At 40.9% G+C, this 24,198-nt stretch overlaps 1 protein-coding gene and 1 pseudogene across 3 annotated transcripts in view; one reads left to right on the top strand and one right to left on the bottom strand.

The window, feature by feature from the left end:
* The window catches only part of AGTPBP1 (ATP/GTP binding protein 1), a 115,408-nt gene extending 107,794 nt beyond the window's left edge, over positions 1 to 7,614 (bottom strand). For 2 of the 3 annotated variants that reach the window (XM_036330661.1, XM_036330660.1), the window contains exon 1: positions 7,376 to 7,614. The gene's annotated coding sequence lies outside the window, so the exon portion shown is untranslated. Of the gene's footprint in view, positions 1 to 7,223; positions 7,277 to 7,375 lie in introns of those variants that run through there. The other variant, XM_036330662.1, reaches the window with a different exon arrangement.
* On the top strand, positions 399 to 714 carry LOC118667716 (annotated as a pseudogene).
* Positions 7,615 to 24,198: the final 16,584 nt, after the last annotated feature.

Below are 24,198 nucleotides of genomic sequence, written 5' to 3'. Positions count from 1 at the left end.
AGTTTCTTTCTGAGGTAATAAAAATGTTATAAAACTGACTGTGATAATGTTGCACAACTCTGTAAATATACTAAAAGCCACGGAATTGCATACTTTAAATGGGAAAATTGTATGGTGAGTTATATCTCAACAAAGCTCTTTAGAAAGGAAAACAAGCTTAGTCTCTGCAGGAACTTTCATAATTCAATCATTTCTAAATTAGGATTAGGGACTTACGTCCTCTGTACCTCAATGCCTACTTCCCATGACAAAATACTATGTACTTTTGCACAAAAGCAAAACTACCGACCCACCTGGGTCTTTGGGAAATGTATTCTGAGTTAATTATCTGACAGAAGTTTTTTTAAAATAATAATAATAATAAGCTGTCTTTCCCTGCTGATAGCGCTCTTGAAAACATGATGAACGTTCCTAAAACCGGCTGAACTTTCTGTAAGAAGTGTGGCAAGCATCAACCCCACAAAGTAACACCGTAGGAGAAGGGCAAGGATTCTCTGTATGCGCAGGGGAAGCGGCATTGTGACAGGAAGCAGAGTGGCTATCATGGGCAGACTAAGCCGATGAAAAAAGGCTAAAACTACAAAGAAGATTGTGCTGAGGCTTGAATGCATTGATCCCAACTGCAGATCTAAGAGAATGCTGTCTATTAAGAGCTGCAAGCATTTTTAACTGGGAGGAGATAAGAAGAGAAAGGGTCAAGTGATCCAGCTCTAAGCTTAATATTTTGTTTTATTATATGACAACAAAATCTTGATATGTTCACTTCAAAAAAAAAAAAAAAAGCTACATTAAAAATCTATGCTGTCACCTAAAAGTCCACAGCATACATTACCCTAAATTGGGGGAGGGGTCTGTATGAGTGCTTTTATATATTTAACGATGACCTATACTAAAATTATATGGGAATTTGACTTTAGCAGAAAATCATACAGCAAAATCAACTTCCTCAAGCTAGCCCATGCATAAGGAAAAGCAAGCAATTGTGTCTACTCTAGCTCAAGAAAAGCACAAAATTTTAGATCTGAATTTTTGAGATTTTCCTCAACTAGAATTAGTTCCAGAGCCCAGGGAATCTAAAAACTGAAAACTTCAATTCTCACTAGCTTAAGACTGAAATGAAGCCCATGAGCTAAGTCAATAAGCATGTACACACACCAGGCATCAGAATTTCATACACATAAGCTGTCCTAATTTTCATTCCACAAATAATCCATAGAAGAAATTCTGACACACACCCCAAACCTAAAGTTGTATAGTCTAGATATATAAATACTTCAAATATACATGGTTTTTAATTTATTTCAAGTTTAAACTGCTTCTTTAAAAAAAAAAAAAAGTGCAAAGAAACATACACTGTTCACACTCCAAAGTCCCATCTAAATCTTGTAAATTCAATCTGAGGAAATATGATTCCCTTCTGACTTGCCCGGACTAAACAACTTGGTCCAGTTCCCATTCAACCAGAACAACATCACTATTTTACTCTCATCTATTTACAAATAGGCCTTCCTACAAGATACCGTTAGACAAAAAGCTTCCACTGTTTAAAAACATTTAAAAAACCTGTCTCTAATTAACCATGAGAACCTTTGCTATTATATTGTTCCTGCTGGAGTTGGAGCGGGCAACCAGGAAAAGAATATCTGGGTAGCTGGTTCAGCCACAGGAAATGGGGAAATAGCTACAATGAATACAAATCATCTTTTGTTCACTTTCTCTAATTGTTTCACCATCTGAAATGAATAAATCACTCTTCGAGAACATAAGGGAGCTAACTATTATTCCCCCACACCAGCTATGTCAATGTGAGAAAAACTGCAACCCTGAATATTTAGTAAGAAACAACCCAAAGAATATGCCCATCTTACCCTTGGCAGCATCATTAAAGAAAAAAAGTGAGGAACTCTGAGGGAAGGAGGTCAAAATATCTGTTTTGTTATTAAAGAAAGGAAGAATAATCGTCCCAGCAATAGGCAGATAGATTATTACCATTTATATTAAGAGAAAAATACTTACCGTGAACATGGTCTGTGTATATTAACCTACTCTAAATTACTATATTAAGGTAGACATTTTTTTTCAACTAGTTACCTGACTCATATAACATCCAATTATTAGTTTATGAATGTGTTAGCCCAACTGTAAACAGGCAAATTTATTTCACATATATTACTGTCATTAACTTGATAAAAAAATGTGGGTAAGAGTAAACCTGTAAAAAGATTATACTTTCTACCTTTCCTCATCATGCATCCTCATTAGGAACACAAGTTTGGATGTTTCACACATTTCTCCACAAAAGACACTCTGGCACTTTTAAAGGTCTCATTTGTTCTGCTATGTGATTCCTCAATTATACTAAAAGTTATAGGGTATTATTGTTGGGACAGTTGAATCCCACTACACTTCAATTTACTTTATTTAAAATTACTCTTCCAGCAATTCAGATTGCAAATGACTACTTTTAGGCTTAAACAAATTCCCAAATTCCTAAATCTATATAGGTGATAGATGAAATTAAAAATTTTTACCTTGAATCAAACATATCTATTGCCTCTAACCTAACTCTGATCCATTAAAATGATTTAAGTTTTGTTTGTTTTAAGGAAAGTACCATAGCTAAAGTCAGGCCCCACTAATATCCCCAATAAGAATCAAAATACACAAGATATGAGGGACTCAGAAAGCAATAAGGCATATTAAAAAATAGCAAAATGACAGAATTTCCTCCTTATCAATAATTATCTGAAATGTAAATAAATTAAACTCTCCAATCTAAAGGCAGAGATTAGCAAAATGGATAAAAAAATAAAAAATTTTAAAAGCCATGATGCAATAATATGCTCTCCACAACACTCACTTTAGAAACAAATACATTGAAACTGAAGGGATGGAAAAATATATTCCTTGCAAACAGTAATCAAAAGAAAGCAGAGGTGGCTATACTAATATCAGACAAAATGGACTTTAGATCTAAAAAATGTTTTGAGACAAAGGATATGTTAATAAAAAGTTCAAGAGAGCAAGAAAATGTAATAAGTATAAATGGCATGCACCTAATAACAGACCATCAAAATACTTGAAGCAAAAACTGGCAGAATTAAAGGGAGAAATAGACAATTCTACAATACTACTTGGATGCTTCAGTACCCCATTCTCAATAACGGATGGAACAACCAGAAAGAAGATAAGAAACAGAGGACTTAAACAACACAATAAACCAAATAGACATACAGAGTACACGCTACCTAACAACAGAACACACATTCTTCTCAAGTGCACAGGGGACAGTCTAGGACACATTATAGGTCAGGCCACAGATTAAGTCTCAATAGATTTTTTAAAAAATAGATATACAAAGTAAGATATACAAAGTACCTTCTCCAACCACAACAGGATAAATTAAGAAAGCAGTAAGAGAAGGAAAACTGGACAATCCACAAATTTGTGGAAATTAAATAACACACTCTTAAACAACCAATGGGGCAAAGTAGAAATCTCAAGGGAAATTAGAAATACTTAAGAGACAGATGAAAATAAAAAACACAACATACCAAAATTTACACGATGCGGAAAAGTAGTGCTCATCAGGAAATTTATAGCTATAAACAACTTTAAAAAGAAGGACGCTCTCAAATAAACGACCTACTTTACAACTTAAGGAACTAGAAAAAGGAGAACTAAACCCAAAGCCAATAGAAGAAAGAAAATTAAAAAAAAAAAAATGTCAGAGATAAATAAAATAGAGAATAGGAAAAAGCACTGAAACCAAAAATTGGCCCTCTGAAAACATTAACAAGATTGATAACGCATTAACTAAGGAAAGAGAGAAGACGCAAAAGCTCTTTAGGTGCTCAATAATTTCTTAAGAGAGTAAGAGGGTCCTGAGACTACGAGTTTTAAAACTGATGTAAAGAACACTGTATTACAATCCAAGATTCTATCAGATCCCTGCAAACCAAGAACAAATACATAAAATCATTAAATTTGGGAAGAAAAAAAAAAACTTTTTAGTGTTTGAGCTTTGACCTATGAACCAGGAGGTCATGGTTCGATTCCCAGTCAGGACACAAGCCCAGGTTGCAGACTCAATCCCCAGTGTGGGGCGTGCAGGAGGCAGCCCATCAGTGATTCTCTCTCATCACTGATGTTTCTCTCTCTCTAGCCCTCTCCCTTCCTCTCTGAAATCAATACAAATATTTCTTAAAACTTTCCTAAGAATATTACATGAAAGCTAAAAAGGAACACGATACCAAATCAAAACTGACCTCACTCTCTGTAATATTAATAGCAAAAAAAAAAAAAAAAAAAAAACATAAACAATGTTTAGAGGAAAAGTGATTTTGGGTATGTTGGAAATGCCATGCAATATATTGATCAGATAAACATAGTTTGGGAGATAGTATTTTTCACTGTAGCACATGACAGTCAAATAAGCACAATCACATACTCAAAAACAGGTGATTAAAATAGCAGCCACCACCACCACGAGGGAGACAATCCAAGGTTCTGTCAGAAGGACCAACAGGGATACTTGAGCAGCTCCACAGCAGCATCTCAAGACACCCCGCTCAGGGTCCAGCTGCTCCATTTAAAACCAAGTGACATGCTCCCACGGCAGGACAGTGAGACTGAGCTCTCAATGAGCCCCCAAAAAGCGAATGGGTCTTCGTGGAATTAATCTGCACTAATAATGTTCCATCGGCCCAAAGCCCTTCTTCAGCTTACCCGTTCCCTTCAACGGCTGAAGAAAAGCAGCAGCAGCAATAATATTTACTGAGCACTTGTTAGGTGCCAGGCTGAGCACTTCAGGTGGACTGGCTCTTTTCATGTTTAATATCATCCTAAGGGTGTCACCACTATTATCCCATTTTTGAAGCTGAGAAAATTGAAGCACAAAGAGGATAAATAACTTGCTTCTAAAGCAAAGCCAGGATTCAAACCCAGCCAGTCTGGCTCTGAGGCCCAACCCCTTAGTTACTACACTATAGGTCAGTGATGGCAAACCTATGACACGCGAACTCATTTTTTTGGTTGATTTTTCTTTGTTAAATGGCATTTAAATATATAAAATAAATATCAAAAATATAAATCTTTGTTTTACTATGGTTGCAAATATCAAAAAATTTATATATGTGACACGGCACCAGAGTTAAGTTAGGGTTTTTCAAAATGCTGACACGCCGAGCTCAGAAGGTTCGCCATCACTGCTCTAGGTTAAAGGCAGTGTAACTAACAGAAATGTATAAAGTGTAATAGTCAGTGCCCACTCTACCAACTGTCTACAGGATGCTCCCAACTTGCAGAGAACCCTCTAAAGGGTTCATTTATTACAACTGATGCTCAACTTCCAAGCACTGAGAGACTTCAAGCAAGAAGAGCAGATTTTGGATGGTGAATACTGTAAAATATAATACTGTAACAGCGGTTCTCAACCTGTGGGTCGAGACCCCTTTGGCGGTAAACGACCCTTTCACAGGGGTCGCCTAAGACCATCCTGCATATCAGATATTTACATTACGATTCATAACAGTAGCAACATTACAGTTATGAAGTAGCAACGAAAATAATTTTATGGTTGGGTCACAACATGAGGAACTGTATTTAAAGGGCCAGAAGGTTGAGAGCCACTGCCAGTGTAAACTAATCTAGACCTCTACTACCTCTGAAACCATTATACAGGATTCTAGTTAGACTATTCTAAAGAGAATAATGCCTTGACTCAAGGCAATAAAAATTTCTTCTTCAAAAGCTTACACTACATAAAAACATTTAAATGCTTTGCAGAGTTGGCTAATTACAAGGGTAGCTCTCAGTCTACCCCCTTCACTTCAGGGTTCAGAGTGAGACTGCAGTTCTAACTATGTATCGAAGCAATTCAAGGCAGAGTTCTAAAGCCATTAAAAATGACCTTAAAACTTCATTGTAAAGCTTAAGAAAAGTGGAATGGGAAACTAACAAATCTGCTTAAGGGTGAGAAATAAGGAGTGGATAAGAAACTGGTAACTATCTCACAGTAATTACACAGGACATCCATACAGATCTTGCAGAGTTTTAACTTTTGGCACACGTTTTAAAATATGTACCATTTAAAGCTCCTTAAATAAACGACTACTTTTTTGGTCTACTAAACTGAAAACATTCCACGATACAATTACAAAAATAACTTTCTGGTTTTCTAAGGGAAAAGGACAATTTAGGAAGAGGAATGCAGAAGTTAAAGAAAGTGATAACTCGATTTACATACAGATTACAACATGGGCACAAAAGATAAGTTAAAATGAGTGATCAAGAGGACTGCTGAAGTCCTATCTAACTACAAATTGTCATGCGGTGCAAACACTGCTGCAATTCTGAATACCTGAAGGAAAAAACATCCACCCAGAATTAAAATCGCCAAAGAAAATGTCCCCTAAGCGTTAAAACGTATTAGCTAATCAGCAGTGCTAAGACCTTCAGACACTTGAGCAAGCTACTAGTATCTGAAAAGGAAAAAATGGGCTTGCAGTTACCAACATTCACATCGAGCAGACGAAGATGTATCAAAACTCCATTCTACAATGGGCAATGCCCAGGAAAGGAAACCAACGGATTCAACGCTGCCCTGGTACTAATAGGCTTAGAGGACACGGGGAAGGGGGAACAAGCAAGCCGCCTTGCGTAGGGATTGCAGGAGTCCTTGAACTGAATACTTGCAATTAAGAACCCTCAACTCAGGAAGGAAGACTGTGGGGGACTCTGCAGTGTCATCTAGGGCGATCTGATTGAGGTTCAGAGCAAACACACAGGGCGACAAGTTGTAAATAGAGAACACACTTCAGGCCAAAACACCCATTGCGGGGAAGCAAACCTAGCCATCGCAGGTGCCACACCCCACCCACCTCACCTCGCAGCTCCGCACACCTCCGAGCAGAGGGCTGGCTGGGTACCCGAGCGGATGGAGAAGCAGGGCGCGCACCCTCCCCACGGCCCGCCGCCCCTCTGGGCTCTGCTCTGCGCCGCGGCGAGCGGAGAAAGGGCAGGGCACGGGGTCGCCTCTACCCCGAGACTGCGCCGAGGACCCTCCGCGGGGATGGGGATAGGGATGGGGGAGAGAGGGCGATCAGATGTTCGCGGGTGGGAGCGGGAGAGAGCGTTTTCCATTAACAGCCAAACCTCCAGCCCATCAGGGATTTCCCTCAAGAGCCGCTCCACCACCACCCCAAAGACACGCGTTACACAACCTGTCAGGTGAGGGTCCCAGGGCGCAGGCGGCGGCGGGCCCGGACTCGTTCTCCTCCCGCTTCTCCCGCCCCCAGGACGCCGCGGCCCGGGGAGGGCAGAGGGGCACCGAGGGTCGGCCGGCCGGACGCGCGGACGGCGGCGGGGCGCTCACCGTGGGCTTAGGAGGGGGAGCTGGCAGGGAGTGGGCCGAGCCGCACCCCCTGGCTCGGCGCAGGCAGGGCCGGCGGCTGCTCGCTGGACGCACCGCGGATCCCTCGCCGCCCGCCGCCGGGTGTTTTCATAGAAACCCGGCTGGCAGGCGCGGCAGAGGCGGCAGCAGCGGCGACGGAGGAACCTTCCCGCATCCCGGGCAACGTCAGCGCGGCGCCCCGCCCACCGCGCGCACGGGCCAGCTGGGCAGCGCGCGGAGCGGGAGAGCGGGCGGCGGGGCGCGCACCGGGGAGAGGGCGGCGCAGGCGCGGGAGTGGCGTGGGGAGCGCGCGCGGGCCAGGCGGGAGCGCGCGCGCCGGCGTTGGAGGGGTGGGGCGGGCAGGCTGGGCCCAGAGGCTGGAGGGGTGCCGTGCACGCACCTTCGGCCCCGGCAGCTGCCGCCCAACCGGACCAGACGGGTTGACCGGCCACTGTCCACAAATCACCTTCCTGGAGGCTCCCAACTAGAGCCCCCGCCTTTTCCCGGCACTAATCCGGCGCCCACCCCGCTACCATCCATCTCCCCACGCCCCCTCCCTTAGGAGGCTTTTAGTCACACCAGACAAGCGGTCTTACCTCACCCCACGTGACACCGGGTCACATTAGTCCCTGAGGGCCATGGTGACGCTTAGCCCTTTGCTGACCTCAAGGAGAATCCATAATGAGAAGCTAGAAGACATGCAGTTTCCCCAGCTGGGCTCCCAGAACACTACGAAATTGCACCTGGTGGCCAAACCTCAGTCAATTACATGCCTATTGCAGCAGCGAACAAAACAGCATGCTGACATGTTTGGGCTACTAGCATTTTGTATTGTGCCTACATATAGTCAAGAAAATGGCAATGCTAAATTGGCTACGGAAAGCAAAGACGGAATTTTTATCTGAGCCAAAGTAGTGTTCCAGACAGATTAAACACTGATACACCCCCTTCTGTTTTGACTATATTTTTAATAAATACACTTTTTTTTTTCAAGAGCATGGGTCATGTCTGCTGCTGTTTATAGTAGCTGGTAAGGAATGTAACATGATTACAACCAGTTAGGGCAGCGATTTTCAATCCGCGTGCAGCAAGAATTTTTACAACATGCAATACCTGACTAGTCAGGACCGCGGACCTCTTTTCCCTTCCATTGTCAAAAAAATAACAACAGCCAACAAAACAACAGCTGTCAGTGTGAATGAATCAAAATTATGCCTATTTTTGTCAGATCGGCAAAAAGTATGTAAGATTTTTTGGTGTGCTGCAGAATTTTAGTTTAGTTTATGTGTGCCATGAGATGAAAAAGGTTGAAAATCGCTGAGATAGAGAAATAAATTGAGAACTGTGGGGTCCTTGTTTTGTTTTCTTACCTTCATGTTTAAATGAGATTGAGCAGGTGTAAAAGAGGTTCAAAAAGTAGCCCTGGCCCCTGTTCTTAGCCCTGGCCTGTAGTTAGAGCCTAGGTCCTCCCACAGAAGGGACTCAGGTTTGATCCCTAGTTAAGGGCACAAACCTGGGTTGTAGGATTTGATGCCGGTGTGGAAGGGCGCCTGTGGGAGGCAACAGATTTCTCTCTCCCTCTTTCCACCCCTCTTCCTCCACTCTCTCTAAAAAAAATCAATGGGAAAAAATATGCTCCGGTGAGGATTAGCAAATAAAACAAAAAAACTGATCCAAGGTGAACCAGGCGAGTTTCTTGCAGCTTACCCTCGGCAGATGTCTTTACTGGGATAAACAAGAGTCTACCGTTTTATAAATGCCATAGTTTCTCCCACCTTGAGCACCAAAAAGTAGATTATGGTATTTTTAATCATTTTAAAACAAATGCTACCCCAGACCACCCAGTCTGAGAACACCTAATTATCTAAGAATATTTAACATTTTACAGAAATTAAATATATATAATATTATGAAACTTTATTCAAACAGCATTTTCCTAAATGTATCAACCAGTAATATTGAAAGATATAAATATAAATGCAAATGCTTGTGTTTGTAGATTTTGAATCCCACTTTAGCAAAGCATCGTTAGTGTGGTTTGATAGCCAGAACACAGACCCCAGAGATGAACACACACAGCTAGGTAAAAAGCAGAGCCCATCCCTGTTGGTCACTCTTTTCCACTATTTTAAACAGCTTCCTCAACACACCTTATTATAATATATAAAACTAAACATAAATACTTGTGTGATGTAGATCAGAGTCTAACCTTATAATGATATTCACTTAACTAGGAATCCTCACAAAAGTCCAGCCTTGTAGGTATTCAATAAACATTGTATTAGTTTAACTTAGGACTCACTTGTCAGGGAAGAGAAAGATGAGCACTGAAGCCCAGCCAGCTATTTCTTTTTTTCTCTCGCTGATTTCCTCACTTCCATGCTTTTAACAGAGTAACATACAAAATCCAACAAACTTTATAAAAAACTCTATAACCGTCAGGTTTAGAACTCAAAAGTCTACAGCCATTTCCATCTGGAACCATAAATGTTCGGAGCACAAGCTTGATCGCGAACGTTCTGAAACATGGCCAGTCCTCCGGAGTTGCAGGATTGTTGTAACTATTCAATACCGTTCAACAATTGCCAATTTATTCCGCCCCTCCTCATGTGCTAGGCACACTGCTCCTGATATCTTCTGAGGAGTTAAACAAATGATAGCACTCAAGAAAATACCTAACAGCTGTCCTGTGTCAAACGAAAAGCTTTATGACAAGTAGACCATGGAGCAGAAGTGCAGTAAGAACAATGTGAGCTAAACCTCCATGAATGTGGCAAGGCTGGGAAATGGAGGGACACAGCCCCAGCGTTTCACACAATGGAGTCATTCTGGGGGCAAAAGCTTTTACAGAGACAAATGGTGTCCAGCAGTCATGCGGTAGACTGTGAATGACGCATGATTCAGGGCCAGCAAAGTGGAGTTTTAAGAACCATATCTGTAAACCACTACACCCTCACTTTCTGTATTTCTGAAATGGGACTTAAATATTCCTGCCAAATCTAAGATTGTAACATTTGGAATATCCTTTGATCCACTTACAGGAATTCATCCCAAAGAAAGAACCAGGAAAATATGCAGAGATTTACCTGTAAGGGTTTTTATCCCGAGCAGTATTATAAATGATCTTTAACGTTCAACAGAAGGCACTTGGTTAAACACATTATTGTACATTCATAATATAGATCACTAGGAAGCCATAACAAATGGCGGGGCAAAGCAGGTGTTCTTAACCAGGGGTCCAAGGGGTTTAATTCATGAACAGATGTGGATTTATCTTGAGGCTAATGAAGTGAGGAGCTAAACTTAGCCCCTTATTTAGGCAGGCTCCTGTGAGTACTAAATTGCTGAGTGTTAAAGAACTTTCCAGATGCTAAAGGGGAGCCAGATTGCAATCAGGAAGCTTTTCTACATAAGTATTTCTGGCAAATACATTACCTTACATGGCAAGGAGACTTTGCAGATTTGATTAAATGAAGCACCTTGGAAATAGGAACACTACTCTGGATTATTTGGGTTATTTTGATTTATCTGAAGCCAATCTAATCACATGAGACCTTAAAAGCAGAGAGGCTGGCCTGGCCGGGTGGTCCAGTTGGTTGGAGTGTTGTCCCATGCCTATCCTCAGGTGCTATGATAAGAACCACTCAAATGGCATTACATTGTGCTCACAAGTTTCAAAACTCCTCTTTTAAAAAAAAAGTTATGTGTATATGGGTGAATAGATGTGTTTGTGTAAAGAGCTAAAATATACACCGTAAGTAAGAGTGACTGACTTTAGATGGTGAATAAAGTGATGTTCATTTTCTTATTTTTGCTTTTGTCATTTCCTAAATTTTTATTAGAGACATCAGGGTCATTTTCGTAATTAGAAGAGGAGCCATTTTATTATTATTACTTTTTAATCCTCACCCAAGGATATGTTTGTATTGATTTTAGAGAGAAAGGGTGGGAAGAAAGGGAGAGGGACAGAGAGAGGAGAGAGCGAGAGCAAGAGCAAGAGTGGGGGGGAGAGAGAGAGAGAGAGAGAGAGAGAGAGAGAGAGACATTGATCAGTTGTCTTCTTAGGTGCCCAACTGGGAATCAAACCCAAAATCTTTTGGTGTATGGGACAACGCTCCAACCAACCAAGCCGCCTAGCTAGGGCAGAGGACCCTTTTTAAAAGACAAAAACGTCCCCTCACTTGAGCGCAGCTCACATGATTGACTCATTTTCCAGTTTCCAGTAGCAAAGGGAAAGTTATCCAGTTGCTTCATGTAAGAGAGAACCATCAGAAAGGAGGCCTGCTGACCACACTGATCAAAATCTCAGAAGGGCAATCCCTCACCAGTGTGTCTGGTCGTCAACATGGTTAGTCAAGGAATTTGAATTTTCCGTCAGTATTTCCCAGCTTTATCAGTTGATAGGAAACTAACAAGAGTTTAAATCCACAGCAGCTTATACCCAGAATAATAATTTATTGACAATAAGGGTTGCTTTTCTGGTGAACAAAGAGCTCTGGCTTACTACTTTCAAAAGCTGATTCAGCAGTGGTATGCTTTCTCCAAGCAACTGTTCTGTTTTGTATTTTTGTGGACATATGTAAAACAGGAAGTGAAGCAGCTCTGTTGCAGACAGCTGAAGGACCTACTCCTGTGACCCTTCTCCGCCCTTCCCTAGATGTCCCTTAAGTTGGGTCCTTAGAGTCCCTAGGACCTCAAAGAATATCATTAAACACCACTTCATCTATTGGTACCAAACAAATAAGCAACAAGTTGTTTATTGAGCATAGATCGGAAGCAAGGGGAATTCAAGGGATATTAAATCCAGGTCTCGGAAGTGTCCGATGACCTTTGCCAGTTCCACAACAACACAGACCCTCTCTAAGGAATGGGACTATACATTTCCCTGACAGACTCTCTCTGCCTTCAACAGCATAGTCAGTGGCAGACTGGTAGATCAGCTATCTGAAAACAAAACAAAAGCCCTGGTCTATAGCAATTGCCAACTTCCATGGTATAAAGACTCCCACGTGACTGATTTCAAACTATCTATAGAATTTAACAACAGCTTGCAAAATTTCTGATTATTTAGCATCAGCGCTAAGCCTGTACTGCTGACTCCAGTACAACACTGCTGTGTGTGTATGTGTGTGTGTGTGTGTGCGCGTGCGTGATCTGCTATTTCTTTATTTGCTCACACATTTGGGTAACAATACAGCTTATTAGGCTGTCGCCTTCTCTGATGATGTTCCTATCTTATAATATATCTAGATCACCTTTATGAAAGTTAGGGTGTCCTGAAACTCTAACAATCACATATCTACAAACCATTTCTGATGGTTTCTGTAAAAGGCAAAACTACTTGCCCTGTGGTTTTGTTCAGAGGGCAACCAAATTCCCACTCTTTATTGATAGCAGTGATTCTGACAAATTGTAGTCATCTCTTTGGCCTGGTGATGATTTCATACCTTACAGGCTCTTTCCGCCCTTATGAATCATGCTATTGTTTACTCCTGGAAATGAGATGGACAATTTTTAATAAATGCATGTTTGGATGGCCATGGAAGAATTGGACCTGAACAAATAACTGCGTTAGTCTCTTTCTAGTGTTTATTATCCATATGTTCTACTTTGGTACTGAGGACCTGGATGACCAGTTCTGCCTTCCATGATAAAGTAGCTGCTTGGTTCTGTTTTTCATACAATTACGTAAGGTTACTGTCTTGTGCAGAATCACAACCACTGTAAAATATTTCTATCCACTTCCTCAGCGATGTGAGCTAGCATTAAAATAACTGCCTATCAAAATATTTATCACCCTAACCGGTTTGGCTCTGTGGATAGAGCGTCGGCCTGCGGGCTCAAGGGTCCCAGGTTCGATTCCGGCCAAGGGCATGTACCTTGGTTGCAGGCACATACCCAGTAAGGAGTGTGCAGGAAGCAGCTGATCGATGTTTCTCTCTCATTGATGTTTCTAACTCTCTATCCCTCTCCCTTCCTCTCTGTAAAAAAATCAATAAAATATATATTTTTAAAAAATCTATCTATCAAAATATCCAACAGCAGGTACATCAAGTTACCTGAAATTCTCAGCCTAGGCGTCACTCATTTGAGGAAGTTATAATTCTCCAAAATAACTTAGAGCTATGAAATATTTAACCTACGTAGAAGATGCCTTAGCAGTAAGAGACAGAATTTTTAGATATTTATGAATTTAATGAAAAGGAAATGGGCCACAAAGAGAGATGATCACAAAGGGGTGGGAGGAGGGTTCAGAGCTTGAAGAATGCTGTGTGGGAGCTCTGGGCAGAGAGGCATAGTTTGCTTTGAAAGTGACTAGAAAGCCACAGTAATAGCAGGTGAGGGAGAGGAAGATAGACTTTAATTCTATGACTTTTCTTTTTTTCTACTGCTGGCTTTGACTCCAGCACATACGTGATTCTAGAAAACAAAGCACAGCGTTCCACTGCAGCTGAAACTGAAAAGTGTGTGAGAACACTCTGAAGACATAGCAGCCCAGGACATAGCTCTTTCCTCTACGAATTAGCAGCAATCACAAGTATTAGTCAACAGATTAGGCCTGGAAGGGCGCCAGCGTGTAACGGGATCAGGTATCACTAACCATTACAGGAAGATGAAAGGAGCCAGTAGCTAAAAGAAGACTTTGAGCTGGGCATACAGCCTGGAGCAACTGGGAAGCCAAATCCTAATATGTGCAAAATTGATCCTTCCAGTCACTCTTTGGGAAACTTCCTTGTTGCCAAGAAGGGTTTAATTCAATTAGCAAAGAGCTGTGGGGAGAAAAACCTTGTGCAACCTTGAGCCTGGATGGATATTCTTAGCTCTAAAGCGAAGTTATTTTGGGAGAATCATCATAATTCACTGCTTCAGCACCTAAGGCCATCCTGGATAAGCTCCCTGAAACTAAAAAAATAAAATAAAAAAATATTTTTTATAAAGAGCTCTGTCCCACATCCTGTGTTTCTGCAGGTAACAGTCCATGAACTTTGTTACTGCTCCCTAAACCCACCACTCCCCCGCTCCTCCTGCCTCTCTGCTTGATGTGGTTATTTCACAGGCACAGTCTAGTTTGTCCTCTCTATCCCTCCATAAGCATCCCTCTTCCCGAAAGGCCCGAGCATATCTCTCCCAAGGAATCTTAAGTTACACCCGCCATTATTTAATCAGTCACTGGGAGCGCATCCCCCACCAACACCCTACATGATCGCTTGATACCCCTCACAGTGTGTCAGCATTGTGGGCAAGATCCTGGCCATTTTTATTTTCCTTTTGAAGAAACTGAAGCTCAGAGAGGGCAAGTCACTTACTCGTGGTCACACAGCTAAAAAGAACAGCAACCATAATAGCTATTATATATTAAGGATTTATCATAAGCTGAAACTGTACTTAGCAATTTACATACATTTCTAAGACAATTTACATACATTTCTTAGGGCTCAGCTCTGGCTTTAGTGCTCTTTGCACTACATATAAACTATATAATTAATATGAAATGCTCTGCAGTACAAGTCAACGTAAAATGCTGTGGAAGTGCATAGCAGCTTTATTCCTAATAGCCAGAAAACTGGAAACAATCCAAATGTCCATCAAAAGGTGAATGGTTAACTTGTGGTTTATCCATACATTGGAATATTACTCAGCCACAAAAGGAACAAACTATTTTTTTTTTTTTAGTTATTTATTTTTTTTAATTTTTATTGCTTAAAGTATTACAAAGGGTATTACATATGTGTCCATTTTATCCCCCCGCCCTAGACAGTCCCCTAGCCTCCCCTATCCCCCAATGTCTTATGTCCACTGGTTATGCTTATATGCATGCATACAAGTCCTTTAGTTGATCTCTTACCCCCCTACCTCCTGCCCCGCAACCCTCCCCGGCCTTCCTGCTGCAGTTTGACAATCTGTTTGAGGCAGCTCTGCCTCTGTATCTATTATTGTTCAAAAGTTTATAATGGTCTCTATTATCCATGAATGAGTGAGATCATGTGGTATTTTTCCTTCATTGACTGGCTTATTTCACTTAGCATAATGCTCTCCAGTTCCATCCATGACGTTGCAAATGGTAAGAGTTCCTTCCTTTTTAGAGCAGCATAGTATTCCATCGTGTAGATGTACCACAGTTTTCTAATCCATTCATCTACTGATGGGCACTTAGGCTGTCTCCAGATCTTAGCTATGGTGAATTGTGCTGCTATGAACATAGGGGTGCATATATCCTTTCTGATTGGTGTTTCTGGTTTCTTGGGATATATTCCTAGAAGTGGGATCACAGGGTCAAATGGGAGTTCCATTTTCAGTTTTTTAAGGAAACTCCATACTGTCTTCCATAGTGCTGCACCAGTCTGCATTCCCACCAGCAGTGCACAAGTGTTCCTTTTTCTCCACATCCTCTCCAGCACTTGTCGTTTGTTGATTTGTTGATGATAGCCAGTCTGACAGGTGTGAGATGGTACCTCATTGTTGTTTTGATTTGCATCTCTCGGATGATTAGTGACTTTGAGCATGTTTTCATATGTCTCTTGGCTTTCTGAATGTCCTCTTTTGAAAGGTGTCTATTTAGGTCCTTTGCCCATTTTTTGATTGGATTGTTTATCTTCCTTTTGTTAAGTTGTATGAGTTCCCTATAAATTTTGGAGATTAGGCCCTTATCAGATATGACATTGGCAAATATGTTTTCCCACACAGTGGGTTTTCTCGTTGTTTTGTTGATGGTTTCTTTTGCTGTGCAGAAGCTTTTTATTTTGATGTAGTCCCATTTGTTCATTTTCTCTTTCGTTTCAAGTGCCCTAGGAGCTGTATCAGTGAAGAAATTGCTTCGGCATATGTCTGAGATTTTGTTGCCTTTGGATTCTTCTAGAATTTTTATGGTTTCCTGTCGTACATTTAAGTCCTTTATCCATTTTGAGTTTATTTTTGTGTATGGTGTAAGTTGGTGGTCTAGTTTCATTTTCTTGCATATATCTGTCCAATTTCCCAGCACCATTTATTGAAGAGACTATCTTGGCTCCATTGTATGTTCTTGCCTCCTTTGTCAAATATTAATTGAGCATATTGGTTCGGGCCGATTTCTGGGCTCTCTATTCTATTCCATTGATCTATATGCCTATTCTTGTGCCAGTACCAGGCAGTTTTGAGAACAGTGGCTTTGTAATACATCTTGATATCTGGTATTGAGATCCCACCTACTTTGGTCTTTTTCAGGATTGCTGCAGCTATTCGGGGTCTTTTTTTATTCCAGATGAATTTTTGGAGAGTTCGTTCTAGATCTCTGAAGTATGCCATTGGTATTTTAATGGGAAGTGCATTGAATTTATAGATTGCTTTGGGTAGTATGGACATTTTAATGATGTTGATTCTACCAATCCATGAACACGGTATGTTCTTCCATCTGTTTATGTCTTCCTCTATATCATTTTTCAACGTCCTGTAGTTTTCTGATTAGAGGTCTTTTACCTCTTTAGTTAAGTTTATTCCTAGGTAGCTTAATTTTTTTGGTGCGATGGTAAACGGGATTGTTTTTATAATCTCTCTTTCTGAAAGTTCACTATTGGTGTATAGAAATGCCTCGGATTTCTTGGGGTTAATTTTGTATCCTGCTACATTGCCAAATTCATGTATTAAGTCCAGTAGCTTTTTGATGGAGTCTCTAGGGTTTTGTATGTATAATATCATGTCGTCTGCAAATAAGGACAGTTTTACTTCCTCTTTTCCAATTTGGATGCCTTTTATTTCTTCTTCTTGCCGAATTGCAATGGCTAACACTTCCAGTACTATGTTGAACAGGAGTGGTGAGAGGGGGCATCCCTGTCTTGGAACAAACTATTGATGCAGGCAACATAGACAAATCTCAGAAATATTACCCTGCGCTAAAGAAGCCAGAGACAAGACAGTCCATAGTGTTTGATTTCACTTGTACACAATTCTGGAAAACACAGATTTAATCAGTGATTGCCTAGGCTGGGTAGCAGGGTGGGGAACAACTTTCTGACAAGAGCATGAGGGAACTTCAGGGGTGATAGAAATATTCTATATATAGGCAGTGGATACACAAGTATGCAGATTTATAAAAAAAAGAAACCATTGAGCTGTACACTAAAAATGGGTGCATTTCACTGTATATAAATTATGTCTTGTTTAGCTGATTTTAAAAAATAAAGCAATGGTACAAGGAGAGGGAATGAATAAGAGGAAGTGATTAGTTGCCCAAGGTGGCTAAGGAAGGTCAGACAAAGGAGGTAAAGGAATAGAAATCAGGTAAAGGGTTTTGAAGGGTGAATAGAAATCGCCAAGGGTGGAGGAAGAAATGAAAGTGGAAAATGAAATGATGGGCTTCCCAGACATAAACAAAGGACGAAGAAGTTGGGGGCCCTGGACGGAAAGCCTTGTGAAAGGACCTTGTAGTGATGAAGAGGAGTCATCTCTCAATGGAGTCAGTGGGAGAAACTCCAGTTCAGTGTGTGTCCTTGGGTAAGTCAGGATATCTCTGTGGATCTCCGTTCTCTTTTCTGAAACTGAAGGTCTGGAAAATAAACAAACCGAGGGGCTGGGCTAAACAACCTCTAAAGTAGTAAATGCCAAGCAAGTGTGTTAAGTAACATTAAGTAACGGCCTATGGGCAAGCTGACAGTCATCTGGTTGCTACTCCAGCATGTGGAGGTAATGAACCTCTCAACCCTTGGGGCAGCTGGAGCCCTGCATGTGCCACTTGCACCCACAAACCTCCCTATCCATTTTTCTTGGCGTACAGTATATATACACCAATTTTTAGCATAATGAGTTAATTCCCTAAAATCCTCCAAAGATGACCAATGGTATTTTTTCTTTAGTGTCATTATTGGGATAATGTTACTCTGTCTGAAGGGATGCCATCAATTGGATCTATTTTTAAGTTCACTTGTTTATATTGTAATTTTACATTCAATTTTATATTATGATTATGTAAAAACATTTACATGGTTCCAGAATCAAATAGATGAACAAAATATATTTGAAAAAGTCTAACTTCTGTCTCCATTCTTTGGGAAACCTGTTATTTTTTAATGTAATGCTTTGTCCTTCCATTTTATAGGTAACTTCAAATCAGTTAAGTAATTTTAGATGACGTAAATCATTTTGCTTGAGAATCGGAGAAATTTTATTAAGTTTTACACTCACCTAGGACTTCATAGTTTAGAGAAGTCTTGTTTCATGACTGCATTATGCCAGGGGTTTCCAGAGGGAATTGTACCATTAAGTCTCTTTATGGACCTATTCTCAAGTGGGATGTGATTCTCCTCCCCTGGGAATTACAAAGACTCAGGCAATTTGTACTTTTTGCCTCCAAGCCATCACCTAGAGGTATGTATGCATGCCAGGATATCAGAGCGAGCCTTCTGCAAAATGGAGGACGCGCTGGAGGTTACCTAACACTTGTTTCCAACGGCTATTTGGCTCAGGCTCCTCCATTCTTTCTTGGTTCCACTCCAATAGCTAAATTAAATGAATATGAATTTGTTATTCACTTGCACAATGCAGCACATATGATTTGGAACATGGTTGCTAGGTGCCGGGGGTGGGGAAGGAGGCTACAACAAAAGACAAGACCCAGTGTCTGGCTCCAGAAGCTGGCAGGCAAGTGGATTTTTCAAAAGCTATGTCAACAAACTCCCGGCATTTTTGTTCATTGAATACAGTTCTACTTTGCATAGAATTTATATTTTCTGGGAAGCTTCAGCAAATGTAAGACTTCGAACCAGAGTTTGCAGATAAATGAGAATGGTTCTGCTTCTTTGTCTTCAGATTAATGGCTGAAAGACGGCCTTCTGACTTTAGGATCATACCGATGGTTCTGTAAAACCATACCCACGGTTCTTCAACATTCCTGTGCAGGGTAATAGCAAGAGGGTAATATACGACGGCTCCCTCCAACACATGGTGTTCCCACTGTGAACAGAGCTCAGGGGAAAACAGGCTAAACGCGCTGTCAGAAAGACTTACGTAATATTTCCCCAGAGCAGCAGCTGTTTTCTCTCTGAGGTTTTAAACTAGAATCTCCAGAGAACCTTCTCTAAACAAAGCTGGTCGAAACAGTTTCATGAAGGATCTATTTAAAAAAATAAAAAAAAAACACCTCACAAAATAATTTTTATTTCATATCTTATTTCTAAAGCCGCATAATTAGGAAAGAAACTAAAAAATAAGCAAAATGATTTTTTCAATGTTGTCAGCCCTTTAGAAAGCTAAGGATGCAAAGGTCATCATTGTAAAAGTTGGGGTCTGTGGATAGGAAGATATTATTTTGGTGTTTTTAAAGGAGGTCATTGCAAATTACAATTGAATTTATAAATCCAAATTGCATATCATATAAACATCCACTTTCTGCTACAAGCATACCGGAAATCGATGATAATACTAATGCTATTACAATACTGACCATCACCTGGCTGAGCTAGTTATTTGTCAGCATTCTCCACTGTACAGCCATAGTCTTCTCCTCTTTTTCCATACTGTCCTATTCGGAAGGAAGTCACTACACACAGCCCACACTTAAAGAGTGAGGATGGAGTATCTGCATAAATTATTTGGAATTTTCATCACAACCACCAAAACAAAAGCACAGTTATGAGAGTATTTCATCAGAGCATACGGATTATTCTAGTTGATCCGTAAAATTCCCACTTCAACCATGAAAAACCTGGCGCCCACATCTGTCATCAATTTGCTTTGCTGTGCAAGTCCAGTACACAGGCATGGCAGTATCAGAATTCCCATTCCCCCAAAGGACACAATTTTATCATCTAGAGTGCAGTACCCTGTGCAGTTTCTTTTGCCTTTTATCTAACAGACTCCATTCATGTCCAAAGTTATTTAGATCAACAACTGCCCTCCCACCCCCACTCCCTTCAGTAAGGTTGTTTCACACATTTGTAATACAGTTATATTCTTTTATCAGCGTCTGCATTTTTTCCTGGTAGCCCCTGAACTCCTAAATTTGCATGTATTACTATTCACTCTTCATGTTATAGATTCTCTAGGTTGTTTATATATATATATATATTTTATTTTTTTTTTCTTCTTGATTTCAGAGAGGAAGGGAGAGAAAAAGAGAGGGAGAGATAGAAACATGATGAGAGAGAGAATCATTGATCGGCTGCCTCGTGCACGTCCCCCACTGGGGATTGAGCCCAAAACCTGGGCATGTGCCCTTGGCCAGAATCGAACATGGGACCCTTCAGTCCACAGGCTGACGCTCTATCCACTGAGCCAAACCAGCTAGGGCAGATCTCTAGGTTTTGACAAATGCATGATATTTTGTATTTGCCATCACAGTATCATAAGGATAGTTTGGAGAACCAAGATGGCGGCATAGGTTAACGCCGGAGATTGCTGCCTTGAACAACCAAATCAAAACACACCTAAAAGACTGAACGGACATCATCCAGAACCACAGGAAGGCTGGCTGAGTGGAAATTCTACAACTAGGAGGAAAGAGAATATCATACCCAGACTCAGAGGAGGCGTAGTGCTGAAGTGAAATACTCAGGTGCGGAGTGTGCACACGGAGCGGGCTGGCGGCGGAGGGCGCGGTTGGTGCTTTCAATTGGGAGGGAGTCTCAGATTCTGAGCTCCAGATCCGGGCGAGTCTCTAGGGACCCAGACTCAAACGGGAGAAGCGGGACTGTCTGGCTTCAGTCGGAACTTGAAGGCAGCTTTCTCTCCGAGGTTTGCAGCGGTTGCTGGGACTCTGTGAGGCAGAGCCCCTAGGGACGGAACTGAGAGCAGCCATAACTGCTCTCTCCAGCCCACCCTGTTGATCCCGAGCCCAAGCGACCCACCCGCCCCGCCCAAGCCCTGCGCAGAGTCATTTGCCAGATAGCCTCAGGCAAAGGCTAGATTAGCACCTCCCTAGAGGACAGAAGTTTTCCCACTGCAGACACAGTTGATTCTCACAGCCAGCTGGCCTGGAGGTCAAATCCCCCTAGTATTAACTACAACAATCAAGGCTTAACTACAGGAGGACTGCACACAAAGACCAGTAGGGGGTGCACCAAGAAATCATAAAAAATGCGGAGACAAAGAAACAGGACAAAACTGTCAATGGAGGATATTCAGTTCAGAACCACACTTTTAAGGTCTCTCAAGAACTGTCTAGAAGCCGCTGATAAACTTAATGAGATCCTCAACAAATCTAATGAGACCCTCGATGTTATGATAAAGAACCAACTAGAAATTAAACATACACGGACTGAAATAACGAATATTATACAGACTCCCAACAGCAGACCAGAGGACCGCAAGAATCAAGGCAAAGATTTGAAATGCGAAGAAGCAAAAAACACCCAACCAGAAAAGCAAAATGAAAAAAGAATCCGAAAATACGAAGATAGTGTAAGGAGCCTCTGGGACAGCTTCAAGCGTACCAACATCAGAATTATAGGGGTGCCAGAAGATGAGAGAGACCAAGATATTGAAAACCTATTTGAAGAAATAATGACAGAAAACTTCCCCCACCTGGTGAAAGAAATAGACTTACAAGTCCAGGAAGCACGGAGAACCCCAAATAAAAGGAATCCAAAGAGGACCACACCAAGACACATCATAATTAAAATGCCAAGAGCAAAAGACAAAGAGAGACTCTTAAGAGCAGCAAGAGAAAGAAACTCAGTTACCTACAAGGGAGTACCCATACAACTGTCAGCTGATTTCTCAACAGAAACTTTGCAGGCTAGAAGGGAATGGCAAGAAATATTCAAAGTGATGAATACCAAGAACCTACAACCAAGATTACTTTATCCAGCAAAGCTATCATTCAGAACTGAAGGTCAGATAAAGAGCTTCGCAGATAAGGAAAAGCTAAAGGAGTTCATCACCACCAAACCAGTATTATATGAAATGCTGAAAGGTATCCTTTAAGAAGAGGAAGAAGAAGAAAAAGGTAAAGATACTAATTATGAACAACAAACATGCATCTATCAACAAGTGAATCTAAGAATCAAGTGAATAAATAATCTGGTGATTATAATAGAATCAGGGACATAGAAAGGGAATGGACTGACTATTCTTGGGGGGGAAAGGGGTGTGGGAGATGCGGGAAGAGACTGGACAAAAATCGTGCACCTATGGATGAGGACAGTGGATGGGGAGCAAGGGCGGATGGTGGGGCAGGAACTGGGAGGAGGGGAGTTATGGGGGGAAAAAAGAGGAACAAATGTAATAATCTGAACAATAAAGATTTAATTAAGAATCTTAAAAAAAAAAAAAAGAATAGTTTCACTGTTCTAAAAATCCCCTGTGCTCCACCTACTCTTACCCCTCCACAACCTCCTGGAAACAACTGACCTTTCTACTGCTATCTCTATAATGTTGCCTTTTCCAGAATGTTATACAATTGAAATTATACAATATGTAGCCTTTTTAGTTTGGTTTCTTTTACTTACTAATATGCGTGTCTTATTATGCCTCAATAGCTTATTTCCTTTTATTGCTGAACTAGAGACCTGGTGCACAAAATTTCTGCATGTGTAGGGTTTTTAGGCCTGGCTGAAGATCAGGGCTGATCAGGGCCTTCCAGCTGCTAGCCCAGGCCTTCCTTCATTCCATGCCACTCCTGATGGTCAGCGCACATCATAGCAATCAGTCAGACTCCCGGTCAGTCAAACTCCTGAGGGGACAATTTGCATATTAGCCTTTTATTATATAGGATAATATTCCATTGTATGTAGTATAGCTATTTTTGTGCAACTTAAATGGGTAAATACCTTGTAGTAAGATTGTTGGATTGCATGGTAAGACTTTGTTTAGTTTGAGGATCTCATTTTTATGGATACTCTTATTCTAGAAAACAAAAGTATGTCACTGATAGCCTTACTCTTTTCGGTAAGAGAATCTAGTCATTATATTTTAGCATCTGATTGTCTTCTCTATGTTTTTTTTTATTCTCCATGTCATTTTACTACATTAGCAATAAAATCTTACCCATTTAGAAGACCAATTTGAAATAATAAAAACTCTGAACTAGATAATTTTTAAAGTTTTATATCTTTCACATATTTAGAATTAGGAAACAAATGACCAAGTTTGCACTAATAAAGTCTTCTTTGACTTACAAGGAATTACTTTTATCTAACAGATAATAGTTATTAAAAGTAGGACAATAGCCCTAGCCAGTTTTCTCAGTGGTTAGAACGTCAGCCCGTGGACTGAAAGGTCGAGGGTTCAATTCTAGTCAAGTGCACATATCTCAGTTGGATGCTTATTCCCAGGCCCTGCTTGGGCACTTGTGGGAGGCAATCAATGTGTCTCTCTCACATTGATGTTTCTCTCTGCCTCTTCCCTTCCCTTCCACTTTCTCTAAAAAGCAATGGAAAAAAATATTCTCGAGTGAGGATTAACAACAACAACAATTGTAGGACAATATATGTACCTGGATTTGAACACTGTATGAAAGAAGTTTGTTTATTAATGTATGCTTAACATTCTTTGTAGTTTTATTAGGATCACAAGCTTGCCTCTTCTCTCCCCACCCTCGCTGATGGGGTAGCCTATGTGCCTACAGTCTGCTCCCATATTCCCCTTATGCATAACTAATGTTATATACCTCCTCCTAATCTCCTTGAAGGCAGGGACTATGCTCTTTTCAATCCTAATTCTTATGTCTGGCATATACTAACCACTCAATAACTAATAAGTTCATTATGAGGATGGATGAATAATCTTGAAGCTAGAAATAACTCTAGGAAGGAATTAGAGCATCTTGCAGTTAAATAACCATCATCCCAGACCTTATGTGGACTAACACATATTCTAAATCAGTAGAGTCTGAAAAT

The sequence above is a fragment of the Myotis myotis genome, unplaced genomic scaffold, assembly GCF_014108235.1.
Source record: "Myotis myotis isolate mMyoMyo1 unplaced genomic scaffold, mMyoMyo1.p scaffold_m19_p_12, whole genome shotgun sequence".
Lineage (NCBI taxonomy): Eukaryota > Metazoa > Chordata > Mammalia > Chiroptera > Vespertilionidae > Myotis > Myotis myotis.
The sequence above is the reverse complement of the archived record's forward strand: the minus strand, read 5'-3'. Positions and strand labels throughout refer to the sequence as shown.